The 16511-nt window shown below is 38.6% G+C and overlaps 1 protein-coding gene across 9 annotated transcripts in view; it reads right to left on the reverse strand.

Moving 5' to 3' along the window:
* The window catches only part of SULF1 (sulfatase 1), a 141469-nt gene that overhangs the window by 87945 nt on the left and 37013 nt on the right, over nucleotides 1–16511 (reverse strand). For all 9 annotated transcript variants that reach the window (XM_054192612.1, XM_054192611.1, XM_054192613.1 and 6 more), the window contains 2 exons: nucleotides 15621–15688; nucleotides 13251–13348 (listed from right to left, as the gene is read on the reverse strand). The gene's annotated coding sequence lies outside the window, so the exon portion shown is untranslated. The remainder of the gene's footprint in view (nucleotides 1–13250; nucleotides 13349–15620; nucleotides 15689–16511) is intronic.

Here is a 16511-nt window from a genome sequence, read left to right on the forward strand (position 1 = left end):
CATAGTTCAAATAATTCAACACTTATAGCAGAAAGGCTCAAAGGAATACAAGCAAACTGAAGTCTTACCAAACGTCCTTAATGGAGTTTTCTCTGGGGTCATAGGCAACAAGCAACAAATTTTACTGGCTCCATAGAGCTTTCAGAATCTGTTCCACATGGCATGTCTTTGGTCCTTGTTTTGATAAGAAAAGATTAAGGGACTTGCCCAGGCAAATAACAAGACATGGTTGGAACTACCTGTATTTATGGGTGTTCCCAATGCATCTAACAGACAATACCAACAGTAGTTTCCTTCGCAGTTTAGGCTGTGTCATAATTTTGCCACTGTTTACATTAAATATCTAGGAAATTTGGGTCAGCATCTTGTCTACATTTCTAATAATCTAGAAACAATTCTTGTATGTGATTATTACCATCTGGATCAATAGGGCTATATGCTGTCAAATATCAGTCACAAACAGATCAGACTGTATTCCAGTGACAACCATCCCAATATAACTCTTATTTACCTTTCAAATTGTGAAGCTTAATTAATACATATTTTAAGAAAGTTTTTGATCATAAGTTGCTATAGAAATTAAAAATATTTGCAGCCCATAGAAACCTTTGCTTCAGCACCATTAAGATGTTTTTCTTGTTACGTTTTCTCTAATTATCCATGGATGTCATTTTTCCGTTGTCTAACGGCATGTTTGAGGTTTCTGGATTTCATTTATACACAAGCTAACATTATAGTTTCAGAATCTCCACTACTTGAAATAGGACTTTTGAAAAGAAAAGTAAAAATAAATAAATGAGTATACAATCATAAAGAAGCTGGGGGAATACCCTAAAATTTTATTGTCCGGAATTCTCTGCTTTTTGGCAAGGCAAAAATCAAGGGCAGCTAAGATCAGCTTCATTCGGAAGCGCCTCCATCAGGTTGGGAAACAGCATGCTTCAACTGCAGCAATTTTCACAGCAATCTTAAGCCACTAAGATTTTAATAAATCTGAGGCTAGGCTTTCAAGATTATTCTAGAACATATGTGTCTCACTGTCATATGAAGAAAGTAGATGTGTAGGAATGTTAAAGGTTTGGAGAAACTGAAAGAATCAGTGCTGGAGCACTATTCCATGCCATGAGCTTTTAAGAGCCTCCCAGGTCATAGTGCGAGTGTCAGATATCGATGCATTAGAGTCTCCTGATGCGAAGTACAGTTTAGAGATGACCACACAATGTTAAAATCACTATTATATTGACAACTTAAAAACATGTACTCTACTAAAACTAAGTAAGCCCTAAAAACCCCTCGATCTATAAATATCCAGAGTCAATTTCAGAACACGTGGGCCTTTCTGACTGAACACAGGTCCATGCAACTCCTCCTGGCACTTCAGAAAGATGCATTAGTTAAAATTAAAAAAAAACCAAAAAAACTGAACAAACCATCTGAAATCTTGTGGCACTGTGCCTCTACTAATAAACGGCAAGCCCCTTTTCTAGGAAAACGGACCATGGTGCAGAGACAACTGCTTCACTCCCCCCGCCCCTCATCACCTGCCAGCCTCAGGGTTGCCGCCAATGCTAGCTTCACCACGAGCTTGGCAGAGCACCATTGAGTCTGCATTAATAAAGCCCAGCTGGATACAGGTTGACACCATCAAGAACCTCTGTGTGTTCCCAGGGAACTGGCTTAACCATGGAGCCAGATAAGATTCAGATGGGCTTGTTAACGCCAGCTCTGTGTAATGCAAAAGCAGCTGTACTGATTATGGAGTTGAGATGCTCCTGGAAGCAGTGTAGCCACGTTCATGTAGCTCTGAGCTTCAGCTAATATCTGTGGCATGGATAATCTGTAACACATGGATAAGCAAGTGCTGACTGTATCCTGCTTCTGAATGGGTGCACAACCAACATATCTAGTGAGGCAGCGCCGAGACAGAAGAATTTAAGAGCTCTGAGCCTAAAAGAAATTCAAACCCTTCTTTATTTCTAAGCTGTCAGCAACTTGTTTTGCACAGAAAAACAAGACTGAATCTTATTATTTAGAGGAAGGAATTTTATTACTTATAGTCAGATTCACCTTCATGCACAGGATCAAGCACAAAAACCTATGAATCACTTCAGGTCTGTTTTGACAACTTGTCAGTGCTTCTTAAGTCTTAGGCTGAGCCTCTCTCAAGGTATGAACGTGCCCCTGAGGACTCCACCCTGCTTAGTGCTAAACAACTTCTAAGGGTGACGAGTGCTCTTACTTTATAGTACTAATCATTATTTGGAATTGTTCCGACTCTACAGGACCAGCTCTCCACCTTCTGGTTTTAATATTTTCATTGGAAATGGGTAAATGTAATTGACTTATATAATGCTTAATGGGAGTTACCATTGCTAAACACTTACTGAGCACCCTGAATATCATAATCATGAGAAAGATACTCTATAGAGTTACTTGCCTTATGAATATATATATCCCTTTTGTGATAGGTTAATGCACATAAAAGTAAGTTAACCATACGCTGGATTTTACTTACCCCTGAGGGCCACATAACAGACTAGGTTGGAATTTATTCATGTCAAAATCACAGCAGTTTTAATCCAATCACTGTCTTTGCTTCACACACACATCTGCATCTACTTAAATAATTGCACTGGGTGGGATTCACCTCCACGTTGTAGACACCTAGATTTAATTCTCAAAAGGTCAGTGTCACTACATGAGGTAGGTGTCTAAGCTCCAATGATAGTCTGAGGGGAGTCTAGTCTCTACAGTTAAGGGAACCTGGAAACTCTTTGGCTGTCCAGGTGCAACTCTCCAAGCCCCACTGGGTGTATTGATTCAAATGTTATTGCCTATAATGGGAGACCAGATATTCACACACTAATGCCTACAACTAGGTCTCTGAATCCCACCCAGTAAACCAGGTAATTGGTGTCATTTCTGAGTTACTGCCAATCCCCCTTTACTGAAAATATATTGAAAAGAACAGATTTGAAAGATGTTTAGGATATAATCAACCTACTGTACATACATGGACTAAAATCTCCCTGGAGACCCTCCTTCAATTGTACTTAAAGGTACAACTATTGTACAACTAGAAAAGGTACAGAGGAAGAGGATGAAAGAGTCACACTGGGGAGGGTTTCTTAAATTTTCATGATTTCTCAGCTTATGTCTGGGGAGTCAACAGTCACCATAACAAGACAAGGCTAGAGATTATTTCTATGTCTCCATCTATATCTACCTACAGGCGCACACACACACGCACATACACATTATTTTCCTTTCTTATACACGCATTTAAAACTCAGTACACGTAATTCCTCATAAAGGTAGAGAAAGCATATTACTGTCCTATGATCTGCGGTTGGGAGGAAAAAAATAGACTTGTGTTCAGAAGCATCAATTGTAATCCTGAATTTTAACAATATAAGCCAATATTGTTGCCTTTGGAAGAGTGACATTGGCATAAGACTTCACTTGCAACACTAAAAGTATTCAGTTACTGCTTTTCCTTATGCTTTTAAGGGAAGCTGTGCCTGAATGCCCAGTGCTACTGTGAGGGAAAGCCTGGCACAATTTGCCCTCTAATGCTTTTTTACTTTCTTCTGAAGCCTAATATATCATCATACTCAACAGTTCTCCTTCCTCTGCTCAGCTGTGCTAAGCAAGCTAAGTCCAGATCCCAAATTTTGCTGTGAAGATCTTGGAGGCAAACTATATTGCATTTTCAGATCATAATTAGTCTCATCTCCCATCTGCCATTTTTACACCTTCCACAGCTTTCTACTAAGATAAAAAGGCAACTGGGAAGGGAATAAAAAGGAAAAAGATTCAGGGAAGTGTTTAAAATTCGGGAAACTTTGGTAAGGAAAAATGTGATGAGAGAAAAGGGAGAAGGGAAGCAGTGAAACAAATGGCACAGATGTGAGAAAGGCATGTCCATGCACAAGTCTGTGCTGATTAAGCTAATCAGGTTCAGTTAAACTCCCGCACGGACCCCTCTGGGAACTGTGACACATATGAGAACAAATGAACAATCTCTAACAATACTTGGGTCACTATAGCATGAACCAATGTGCTTTTCAGCAGGCATGCAACAAATCACATCAATGCCTTTTCAGAGAAATTTAGGAGCTTAACTTCAGAAGAGCAATTAAAATAATCCATATCTATCATGCTGCACAGCTTAAGATACCTAAAGTTCCTTGGAGACCTAATGCTAGGCTTCTGGGTCTGCTCAGTTGTCACCCTGTCTTTGTTGCACTAATTGCCTAAGATCCCCCCATTTAGCTAAAGCTGTTTGGGAGATGCAAAACAGGCATAAGTCTCCAGAGGAGCCCAATTTGTGAGGCACACGTTGGCCATGGAAAATTCACAGGATGCTGGGGATCCACCAGGAAACTGGAAGTCTGAGATTCAAGCCCTCCTCCTCCTGATGACGTCGGGAGCTCCAGCCCCAGTCCCAGGAGAGTTCCTCGGTCACCAGGCAATGGTGACAAAAGGCTCAGTCTACCTTTCCTGGGAAAGCTGTTCCAGACGAGATCCATATGCTGGGGAGGAGGAGGGCTTGGTTCTGCAGGTTAGATGACTTGATGTGGGGAGGGAGTGCTGGCATTCTTGAGACCTTTCTGCTCTTTATCAAATAACAATTTTGGGATAATGTATAAACAATCTAGCAGCAAGCACTGAGACTGAGGACATGATTTCAGGCTCCAAGTAGCTGCTTCCCTGAGAAGCCTGACTGAAGCCCTGACCTAGGTCTCTGCATTGGTGCGAGAGAGATGCCTCGAGTATCCATCCCTTTGCCACCCCTTATAAGCTGTTTCCATTTCCCCTTGCTCAGATCCCAGTCTAGGAGAAAAAAATCTACCACACAGATAGTAGGTATCTGATAATACTTAGCAAATTCTATTCCCAGAGCATCATAACATTAACACACTTTGTTGCCTTTTGCCTTAAATAATTTTTTCTGAGTGTTTTTTGCCACTGGAAAGTACAGGAGAAGACATGTATATTCTGTGAATGTTTAGGAAATGTCAAGCTCCTATCCGAGCCGCTTAATGCATTTTATGATTACCTGTTCAAGATGACTGACAACATTGTGTAAATCTCGGTATTGTCACACGACTTTCTTATGTCACTCAACAACCTGGGAAGGAGCCAGGAACTTTAGCTCTGCTCCTGAGTTTCAGCTATTTGATCAGGCTTCCTTCCTTAGGGCCAGTGCTTGCAAAGTTTAAGAGAGACCTTTGTTTTTTACAACTGCTGTTGTAAGGCTAGTTTGACCTGGCATACCTAAATATATTAAAACAAAAAATGTGCTTTAAAAAACAATAAGTATATAAAAAGTTCTTTCCGTTTCTTCTTATGATCAAGAAGAAATTTTCTACCTAGGTAAAATCAGCTTCAAAATTGTTTGCTATGTAGCTAAAGGCATAAAAATTCCTTTGGGAGGTCTTAACTAAAAGAAGCTATAGATTTCAGAGCTGGAGGTTTAATAATTCCCTCTGCTGTATGCTCAAAGGCACAGAGCCCTCTTGGGCAGAGGCTACAGTTTGCCAGATTCATTGAATGAATGCTAAAAGGACCCTGATGCACTCAAACACAGAAACAACTTGTCATTACTTGCACTGTCAATACCTGAAAACATGTGACCTTTGCTGCTGGCAAAGTAACATCTTATAGCCCAGAGGTACATTAAATGAGCTTAACGTAGAATCGGTTTGACACTAACATTAATCTAGGGCATGTGGACTTAGGACAATCACAAATCTTCTTTTATAGCTTGAAGCAGGTCAAACATCTCCCTTTATAGAAACAGCATATGAGTTCATACAGCTAAAGAAAATGCCTATTATTTAAAATAAACATCTATAAGACATACACAAAATATTTTAATTAAGTAGCTGCATTCTATCCTGCTTACTTTTTTCTTTGAAGTTTTAGCAGCACATATTATTCTACTCCTCACTAAACTCTTGTTTAATTTGCTAGCACCAATAAAATTCCATATCCCTGAAATGGCTGCGTTCCAATGATTGGTGAAATGATCCCTCTTATTTTCTTCATATAGTGAAATAACAGTGCTACTTGAAAATCTCATTCTTTATTATTATACCTTATAGAAAAGACATAAGTCTGCAAAAAGAAAAAAAAAAGTCAGTGAAACATAAGAGCCAGGAATCTCTTACAGTGTTATTTAGATAGAACGTATTTTAAAACTCTGATCTGTGGAAGTATTTTGTTGCTATTCAATATACTCATCAAGAATGCACATAGAAATGTCCTGCACTGAAAAGTCAGCTTGCAAAGTGACGTCTTCCTATTCAGCAGTCTTTGCTTAGTGAATAACCAACTTCAAAACTACTTCAACAGCAAAAAAGGAGACAATATTAGTATATTTTTTTTAACCCCTTTATCTGTTTCTGGCCAATAATGTTAAAAATTTAAACAGGATTTTATGTCACCTTGTGTATTAACTCAGTAGTTAATTACATTCCATCAGATACAGTGGAGTAAGTCCTCCAGAGGTAAAAGGCTTGTTCAGATGTTACAATGGTGATAATCTAATGAGTAACTGTATTAGGGCATCTAAAGTTTGTAGCCAACAAATCTTTGCTAAAGGAAAATGTCTAATATAGCCCGTATACCTTTAGTACTAGTGATTTATAAGATAGAAGTTATGTTTGTAAAATTGCTTGCTGGAGAGCACGAACTCTATAACTTTAATAAATTCACTGTAACCATAAGGAATAACAGAAGACATGGGAACCTTATGATATTGGTCTTATGACAGAGCTGCACTTTAATAAAAATCACCAGAAATTTTTCAGAAGTCTGAAAGCTCGATGATAACAGCTCTACTTTTGGAATGACGTGGATCCACTCAGCTCTCTGTAGTCACCTTTTCTTCCAACAAACACCTATAAGCACCCCTGTGCTGTCTATTCCAGTTAATATCCTTCATGTTAATAGTTAGATCTTTGTTGCTGTTGCATTTCAGCATTATGCTTCACCTTCACCTCTGCATCACCTCCCTTTATTTTTATCCCAGCCTGTCCCATGTGTGTGATGCAATACTCAGACAAGGAGGAAAGTCTCTCAACAGAGAACCAGCAGAAAATTTCAGTGCACCTAGCAATCAGATCATGCATTCAGAAGGTGGTACAACAGCACTTGGTAGTGACTGGAAGACAAATAATATGAAAAAGACAAAAACCACAACCACCACCCCAAAATATTCTCAAAATATTTCTCTTCTTTCATAAGATTAAAAATTCATCATGATCCAGCTGAGCACCTTGAGGTGTAAAGACCAGCCACTATGTTTGTTCTGAGCATTACAGAATACAATCCTTCTAGAATATTAAGCATAACCTAAGCATGAGGTCCTGCAAACACATTTCACCACTTCCATGACATAGTGGCCACTAGTTGGGATATTTACAAATTTATCAAAATCACAACATAAATTCAAAGTCCAAGTTTCCATAGAAAAATGATATTCTTGTGTAGTTTTATGGTATCCTGTATGATTTCAATAGTTATGCATAATTTTAAACATTCAGGAACACACAGTATACATGATGGTTTAATTTGGTACTATTTAAACTATGAAAAGTTGTGGGGAAGGCCTCCCTACCTAAAAGAAAAAGTTAATGTGTGTATAAGAATCTAAAATTGCTGGTGAAGAATGTTTTCGTTTCAGTTACAATTACTGTGTCATCATATCTTTATTTGCTTTCAATTAGTTGCATGGTTGAACACCGTCACTCAGTCATGTCTCTGGCTATTTATAAATATAGAATTAATGGCTATAAAGACCTGCTTTGTTAATCAGTGGTTATATTTTATTGCCTTAGCCATCTTAATTTACCTCTCACAGGATTTCAAAATCCCGTAGAAGCTCTGGACCTGATCAACGAAGGGTCTGAGAACGCCTTCAGTGGGAACCGGCGTGGCCTTCAGCTTCCAGGATCAGTTCCTAGAGATAAACATGCCCACTGCGCAATACACAGCTGCTGAGCCGTGAAGCCTGGGATTTCTCTACGGCGTTTATGAGCATCCCATTACTGCATTATCCAAGCACTCCGTAATCTTAAATTGTATCTATTTCCGCAGCTCTCCTGTGAGATGGTGAAGCAATGTTTTCCCTGTGGCGCTGACTGTAGCACTGTCATACAAGAAGTCTTCACTGGAGCAAGGACTTGAGACTAAATTCCTCTAAATACCAGGTTAATCAACTAACTAGTGCACCAGCTTTCCCATTGCAGTGTGGTACCAAAGGAGATGAGAAAGGGGTGATAACTGACTTAGAGAATCTCATGTACACCTCTTCCCTTGGCTGTACAATCTCCTATATATTTAGAACTGCAAAACTGGCTGGAAACTCATACATTTTTCTTCCACTTGAGTAATAAAGTGTAAAACATGGTTGAATTCTTCCCCAGAAGTAATATCCTCATTCTCAACATTTCTTTAGGTGAGAGCCTGCGCTTATGTACTGCGCTGCGGTACATAATCTGGATGCTTGCCAAGACCGAAACATACCCGGCCTTCGTGTGACACGGAAAATAGGCCATTTTCTTCTTCCTTTTGGGAACAGATTGAGGAGGAGGTGGGGAAAATGATTACAACTTGAGGCAACAATGGGCAAAAAAATGTTGCCTTAGATCTGTAAATCTGCAAGGCAACAACAAATGCTGGAAAGTTTTCTCATTACTGTTTCTTGGCCCCAAGTCAGTAAGCTGCTTCATTGCTATGTCAATAGCACATATACATATATAAACACAAGTCCAAGCGCTTTTCTCACTGCAAGTAGATTTAAGCAGTTGCAGATATGTCATTTTTTTCTAGATGACCAAAAAGGTCCACTGTGAAGAAACGTTAATCTTATCCATATACTTCACTCAAAAAGCATTCACAGTTTTAATATTACTGTATCTCCCTAATGGTGTCACATTAGGCACTTCTGTTTGTTTGCGTGGTTTTGCTTTAGCTGTTTTCTTTTGTCATTCTGGTCTTAATACATAAAGCCAGAAAAGAGTTATCTTTCTCGTATTATTTTTTCCGTTCCCTGACTATATCATGACAATCTTAATGATGCTATAGGTCTACTTCCTAATAAAGACATTTTGCATTTTTGCAAGAAAAACAGTGAGATATTCTGGATCAAGTTACTGGCAACAGAAGCGTGTGGCTGAAAAAAATCTCCATTCTTCTTAAAACATCCATCTGAATGGAAATAGTTGGAAGGGGTAGAGGAAATAATGACACATACAATCTTTTACAAAACCTACTTTAAAAACATTCCTTACATGAAATATTAGAGGCATTTATATCAGGCTGTGAATGTCTCATTCTGATGCCCTTGCACAGCACCAATTCTCCACTAAGGCGTGGTAATACGACTGATACTGGGTAGGAAGGAAGTGACCTGGCTCTTACAGGAAAAAATCACCACCTAAGTGTGGGAAAAGGTTCATAAATACTTCCAGAGACTGGCGTTTTGAAAGCTTGATCTTGAACTCTTAAGAGTCCACTTATACAAAAATTCCTGCCTTCGGTTTGGTGCAGGCTGGGGGAGGAATTTTTTGAGATCTGTTTTTCTCTTGCCCGTCTCTGTTTTCCTGAGCATACTTTCAGTGTCCTCCCCACCAAACTGCTGACCCCCTCTTCCTCACTAAGACAGTACGGAGAAACATGCCGGTAAGAAAAGCAATGAAGCAATGTAATTGGCAGTTGAGAACCCCTTCCACTAAATAGCAGGAGGTAATGAAGGAGAAAAACCTCATACTTCCTCTTTGGAGCTCTACTGGTGTGAACTAACTTAATAGGGATGGGCAGCCACAAAGGCAAACAAGTACCTGTTGCTCCATATAAGTGACATGTGGTAGGTTATGGATATAAACTAAAGGTGAATCCCAGAATCTTCACTTTCACAGCTTCTAAAAGGAAAATTCCAAGATCATAGACTTTCTACTGTATTGACAGTCTGTAAAATATTCCCTCTGGGTCTTAATCAGTGGTGTATATAGAAAAACATAGAAAAGGTTTATGTGCGAGAGGGTGATGGAGAAGAAATCCAAATGGAAAGGGCAGTAGTTTACCAGGTCAGATCAGAAACGTGCTGCGGGCAAGAAGGTCACAAAATAGAGAGGCAAGGAAGGGGCAAAGTTGTGTCTTCTTGGAATACCTCATTTTATCAGATGTATCTATTGTCGTTAAAAGCTATTTACTCTAACGCATTTAGGAGGAAACCCCCTTATCTTTCAGCGAATAATCCCCTTCTACACAATCCTCTTTTCCAAACTGAGACACTTGACAGTGTGAGAGGACAAAAAAGAGTTGAGAATGAAACAGTTTTGTTTCCAAAAGTGAAATATACTAATGAGATAGAACTAAGGTCACTGATGGCAGAGATCACTTGGATGCAGAAGCAAATAGTTTAGCACATGCTTCTTAGCAGATAATCTTTGTGTGGGTGCATGTCAGAACGTGTATGTGAATGCAAGACAGAGATGTACCTCTGTGTTAGAGGATTTTTCCCATGGAACTTCTCTATTTTTTGTAGGTATTTCCTTCTGACCTTTTAGCAAGAGAGAAAGAAAAAGCCTCCAGACAAGGAGATGAAAATGCCTGACAAGATCCTGGCTAGAGAAAAGCTGCCTGATTACAGATTCAGCATGGCTTGGCTGTGTAGACAACTAATAACAATGAAATATCACAGCATAGAAAGAGGAACCCTACAAAAAGCTGCTGTATGCCTCCCAGCAGGACGCTCAGCAATACCTTCTGCTGATAGACCAGTGACTGTGCCCTCATTGTCCATACAGTAAAATAAAGGGCGATGTAGTGAACTGTAAAAAACTATTTCTTGCACTTGCTGTATGTCTCTCTTGCTCACCTTCCCAGCCTCTCCTAACCATCTACTGCCCGTTTCCAAGTTATTCTGTGAGACCTGTTTGACCATCTACCCAGGTGTTTTGCTTGGAGACACCACTGGTCAGCCCAGCACTCTTGACCTATCAATGCCTCATGCAGATTCACTCTCCTAAGCCCCGTAACCTGGAGTGAAATGCCATAATGTAAACCTCTCCGGTTCTTGGTTCAAGATCATTCTCATTTCAGATGATGTGAAATGGTTTTTCAAGCTCCTACGCTTCCCACAAATAAACTAGGATCCAAAAGCCTGTTTGGAACTGGGACTGTGTTACGTGGGCGTGCAGTAATGAAACGACATTTCTAAAAAAATCTGACCCCAAGGGTTAAGTTGTATTCGACTTAATTAACTGAAATTGGCTGTTGGAATGTCAGCGGATAATGTGCCAGGAAAGTCTTTGCACTGAGAGTGTCATTAATAGATTATATACATAAGAGACATGATTTTTAAGCTTCAGGTCAAAAAGCCGCCTTTTCATTTTTCCTTGGAACTTTTCGACCATTTTATCCATGGTGCAAGTGATAACATTTATTTCATAATAAATATTCTGAAGGAATTCCTAATACTGAAAAATATGAATTAAATTTATGCATACTTCACAGTTATAGTTTCATTGTATGTGATACCACAACCTAAGTATGTTTATAAATTTCTCTTGAGAAATCTCTCTACAACAGCACATGATGTAGTCAATGAAGAGTGAACCTCTAAAGTTTCGGGTTAGATAAACAATATCAAAGTTGGGCTTTTTTTTTTAAAAAAAAAAAAAATAACCTTTGGATCTGCAAAAATTGCTTGGAAATCTTCCAATAAACAGTTCTTCATAAGATTATTTGTGCTTCCTCCCTTTGGTAGACTGGGAACATCACCAAAATGATCACTTGTCATTTCATTCAATAGAACTGGAAGGCACTGCAAATAATAATCCAATTCATTCTCTTCAACAAAAGCAAGATCACTCATCTAAACCATGTTATTTCATAACTTCCACTTCTATGGAAATCTAAGGCATGTGTTTTCTTAGCCCTACTCTAGTTAAGGTCTTTAAGAGCAACCTAGAAAAAATACAGATAAACCGATAGATAAACCTACGAAAAATTTAGATAAAGCTGGGAGAGAACATTAAGATAGAACTGGAGATAATGACCAGATTGATGGTATAGGACAGCCTGGATATCCTCATATACTGTATGTAAGCAAACAATATGGGCTTTATATGAGACCAACATACAGCAACACATCTGGAGGGAAAATAAAGCAGATTGGATAATCTTATATTCATTCTAATTGTTATGAAACGTTATCTGAAGATCTGGTAATTTAAATATTCTGTAATTAAAATAAACTATGAGCTAACTTGTCAAAATGGTAACTGGTTCCAAACAAAATTCCATGCAAAGACTCGCACGTGAAATAAACTTGATGTGCACCAGCTGTCTTTCATTGCTAGTCATGCCTTAATTTTAAATCCAAATTTACCTCTGTCACACATATACCTGCTATTAAATCAAATGCATTTGCAAATTGTTTAACCAGAAATATTTTATGTAAATGAGGTGACAGAAAATAATACAGATGAGGGAAAATTGAATCTCAGAGCATTTCAAGCTTCCATGTGGCTTTATATTTTTATTTGTTAAGTTGAGATGTATGATTTGATATTCACCCTGGTGCCATAATTCCCGCATCACAAGGTCACCACACAACTTGCTGTGACCTCCTAATTCCACCTAAAAGTCAGCCAGGCTTTCAAAGCACATAACTAGCGCAGATCTTTTGGAATTGCTTTGGCAGAGACGCATAAAACAGCTTGCATAGTGCTTTTCTTTACCGTGACCAGCTGCATACAGTGAGATTAGCTTCAAGTTTTCACAATCGTCATGTTCATATAAACAAGGGAAAATTCCAAACCATTACTTTTTGCTTAATGTATGTCTTTCTCTGCAAGAAAAGTGCACTTTTATCTTGACATAACTCAAGCCTATAAAACATTCCTTTCCATAGGCTCAAGAAAGGCATACATTCTGTTCACAGGATATTATTCAACTACCACAAAACATACAATTTCTGGATGTCTTAAAAAATAGAAAGTTAATAGTAGCAAGCTTTGGATTGAGAAGCTATCTGTGTAATCATTTACTGGCTCACTAAAATCTTAAGGGTCCTTGGGTTAGTCTTGAGCCTTTAAAGTTTGGCAGGATAGAACCTCCAGAAGATTTACTACAGCTTAATTATTGACCTGACATAATACTTAGGCTATGTAGCACATGCTGATGGCTTGTTTGATTTAATTAATTACTGAATAAGCATTTTATTTTTGTACCTTTGAAGATTTCCTGCAGTTAATGTGCCTTGGTTAATTTTCATAGCATTGCACAGAAGTCTGTATGTCTTGCTCAGTGAATTTATTATAGGCAAAACCTGCAAAAAGGGGAAAACACATTAATTCTTATAGCTGCTAGGAATCATACATTTTAGTTGTAACACAAGCTGTGTTCATACTGGATTTAGAATTTGTTTGCAAAACTAAACTTATTCATTCCTATTTAGTTTGCTGAATCACCCTGCAGATCCAAGTTTATCCGTGTCTAATTACCTTGCTTACGAGTCAGCAAGCTGCCATAGTAAAAATAATTGAAACATTAGAGAGCATATTGTTCATTATTGAAGTACCTATCAATGTGTACCTGCCTTTTCTGTGCCTTAATACAGCCAAAAAAACTTATAGTGGATGTTCTTCTACTTAAGCAAAAAAAAAAAAAAGAAAAAAAAAAAAAGAATCATTTATTCATTTCTACTATTGTAAAATAACTGGACCGAAATTATAAGCTATACTTTATTTAGCTGTCAAAATCAAATGAAAGTGCTTTCCTTGTGTATTCCCTGTAGGAGAGCTCTATCAAATTTGAAAGAATTGTACCTCTTCAGGTTAAGCGTACAAAAGTACTTCAGGTTAAGCTAACAAAAGTTTTACGTCTCCAGCCTCAGATTGTAATGGATGGTTCAAATAGCTAGATGTCCATCACTAAGTTCTGCAACTTGGCAGGATATTTGCTGAGAATATTTGCAATATTTTAATAGAATTTTCAGTTTTGGCTCAATTTTCACTTGTCCTGGCTTTCATAATTGTTCATTCTTTTATTTACTCTTTTCTAAAATAAGGTAATATTGAAATCATGCATAAATTAGCACAAATGAGTCCATTTTGTCTTTAGGTAGCTGAAACGTAACTACCAGTATCTACTATATTCATCTAAATTCCTCACTCATCATCTTCCTTTGACAAGAACCGATCGGTCATATTTATTTTCTCCTCTTCTGACATGAGCAACTACAAAGATGCAGGATCTTATAGGTGACTCCAGTCAGGAGAAAGTTTCACTGACGGAAGAGCTCTGCTTCATTTATTTTCACGATCACAGGAAATATTTTGGTGGCATGAGCAGTAGCTTCACATTCCCTTATCTTCCACTAGTCACAAGCTTCTGACAGAAGAGACACCACCTTCCCCTCCCATCCTGGCAGCACATCTCTCCGGCGTGTGCCAGCACGCACGCTCTTGGGGTTGAAGGGAGCCAGGTGAAAGAACTAATCTGACCAAGTATTAATCCTGCTAGCCAAAAGCATACCAGCAAACTGACAAGCAGATTAGTTTTCAGATGGGTCAGCTCTGTCACCTGGCTCCCTGTGTTGTCACACTGCTGCCAGTGTTGTCTGAGCAGGCAGAAAGGAGCAGAACTGGGGGCCACCACCCCAGCAGTCAGCACATACATCATGAAACCCTCGCCTTGACATGGGGGCACTGAGACCACGAGACGGGGTTTTCCTGCCTAAGCCAGCCCATCAGTCAAAAAGGCCTCTCTCTAGGCTTTAGTTTCCTCTGTTGTGAACTCTCTTTCTCTGTCAGTCTATCATCTGCTCCACTTCTTCGGGATTTCCCTCCATCCGGTGCACCACTCTTCTAGAAGTATGCCTGGCTGCCTCATACTTGTGCACTCTTGAACAGCTCTGTGGTTTGACTTTGGTTTTGGAACAATCATGCTTTACTGTTTCTTAGAGCAGTTTTATAAGGGCAGTGGCAAGGAAGTCTGTCTGTTGTGAGGATGATGAACGCAGTTAGATTCTTCATTTGAGAACTTCTGAAAGGTCAAGCCCAACCTTATTAGGAAAACTCTGGTGACTTGCACAGGCACCAGCAATGGGAACAATGAACACATATGGGGAGCATTATTTCATGCACAACTGGGTACCTGTGACCCAAAAAAAAAAAAGAAATTCCAGAAAAAACTGGGGCATTTATAGCTTCCAGGAAATGGAGTGAGAAGAAAAAAAAAACCCACAAAAGAATGAACCCTCCTTTCAACAAACCCAAAATGGAGATAGTGTAAAACAAGGAACGTGAAATACATGCACCCCTAATATGCTGCTACAAAATGAAATGTAATCTTTGCTTCTCTAATGCAGAACAGGTCGATACAGTGGCATATACAGTGCCTGGCAGTGGACTTATTGTCTCAGTTACTCCGAAAATATTGTGAATTTTAAATGACCCGCCTTTAGGCGTCCAAGACTGTGAAGGTCTAGATAAGTTTAAATAAAAAGCTGACAGTATTTGGGAACTTAACAACTCACCTCATAGTTATTATTATGCTATAAATAAGTACTTGCAATATTATAGTACTCTAAATCTTACCTTTTTCTTATGCAGGAAAGAAATATTGTCATTATTTTTCCACTCTTCGTCAGCTCAGTCTTTTTTTTCTGTAATAAATAAAGCAATAGAAAGTTATGACAATTTCTAAGCAATAAATTTAATAATACTTTTAAAGAAAAAAACCTGAACAAATCACTTGTATTTATCTATACACTATTTCTAGGAAAATATTCCAGCACAATAAGACAGATATTGCGTAAGTAATGGGTTTTTGAGCTGTCCCATAAGCCTCACTGGGACCATTGCCTCTAATTTCAGCAGAGAAGGGTAACAGCAAAGTGCAATTTCCTTAATTTATCAACAATTCTCTTTCTTCTTTAATTCTTTTCTTGAGAAGGTTGTACTGACTGTGTACAGTATCTACAGAGGGCAGTAGCTCTCTAAAGCTGCTTCTGCAGGTGCAAAACAGAAATCCAGCAAGACTTATTTAGATTCCGGCCAGTAAGTTCAGTTAAGCCTGCTTCCTAATAAATCAGAAAACAAACCAATGTGCTGTTAGGTTTTCAAGTTGGTAGTGGCTGTGAAAACCAATAGGTCCTCTGGGATTTCACTTTCAAAATTTAAGCCCAGAATCTAGATTGAGCACTCTTAACGTACAATAAAAATACATAGGTATGAAATAATTGGAGACGTGAAAAATAATGTTATTATTGTGTTACCTAATATGGGGTTTTGGCTCTATTTCTTTGAGAGATTAATCTCTCCGGCTTTTAATAATGTATTTTTTGTTGATTGGTTTCCAATTTTTTCGCAGTGCTGTAATAGCTAGGATAACCAGACTGAACGGTTTCTTTGTGATTCTCACTAGCTACCATTGAACCTTTCTGCTCACCGTTAATGTCATGTAAAGTTATGGGCAACTAATGAAGA

Source organism: Rissa tridactyla, chromosome 2 (genome assembly GCF_028500815.1).
Source record: "Rissa tridactyla isolate bRisTri1 chromosome 2, bRisTri1.patW.cur.20221130, whole genome shotgun sequence".
Taxonomy (NCBI): Eukaryota; Metazoa; Chordata; class Aves; order Charadriiformes; family Laridae; genus Rissa; species Rissa tridactyla.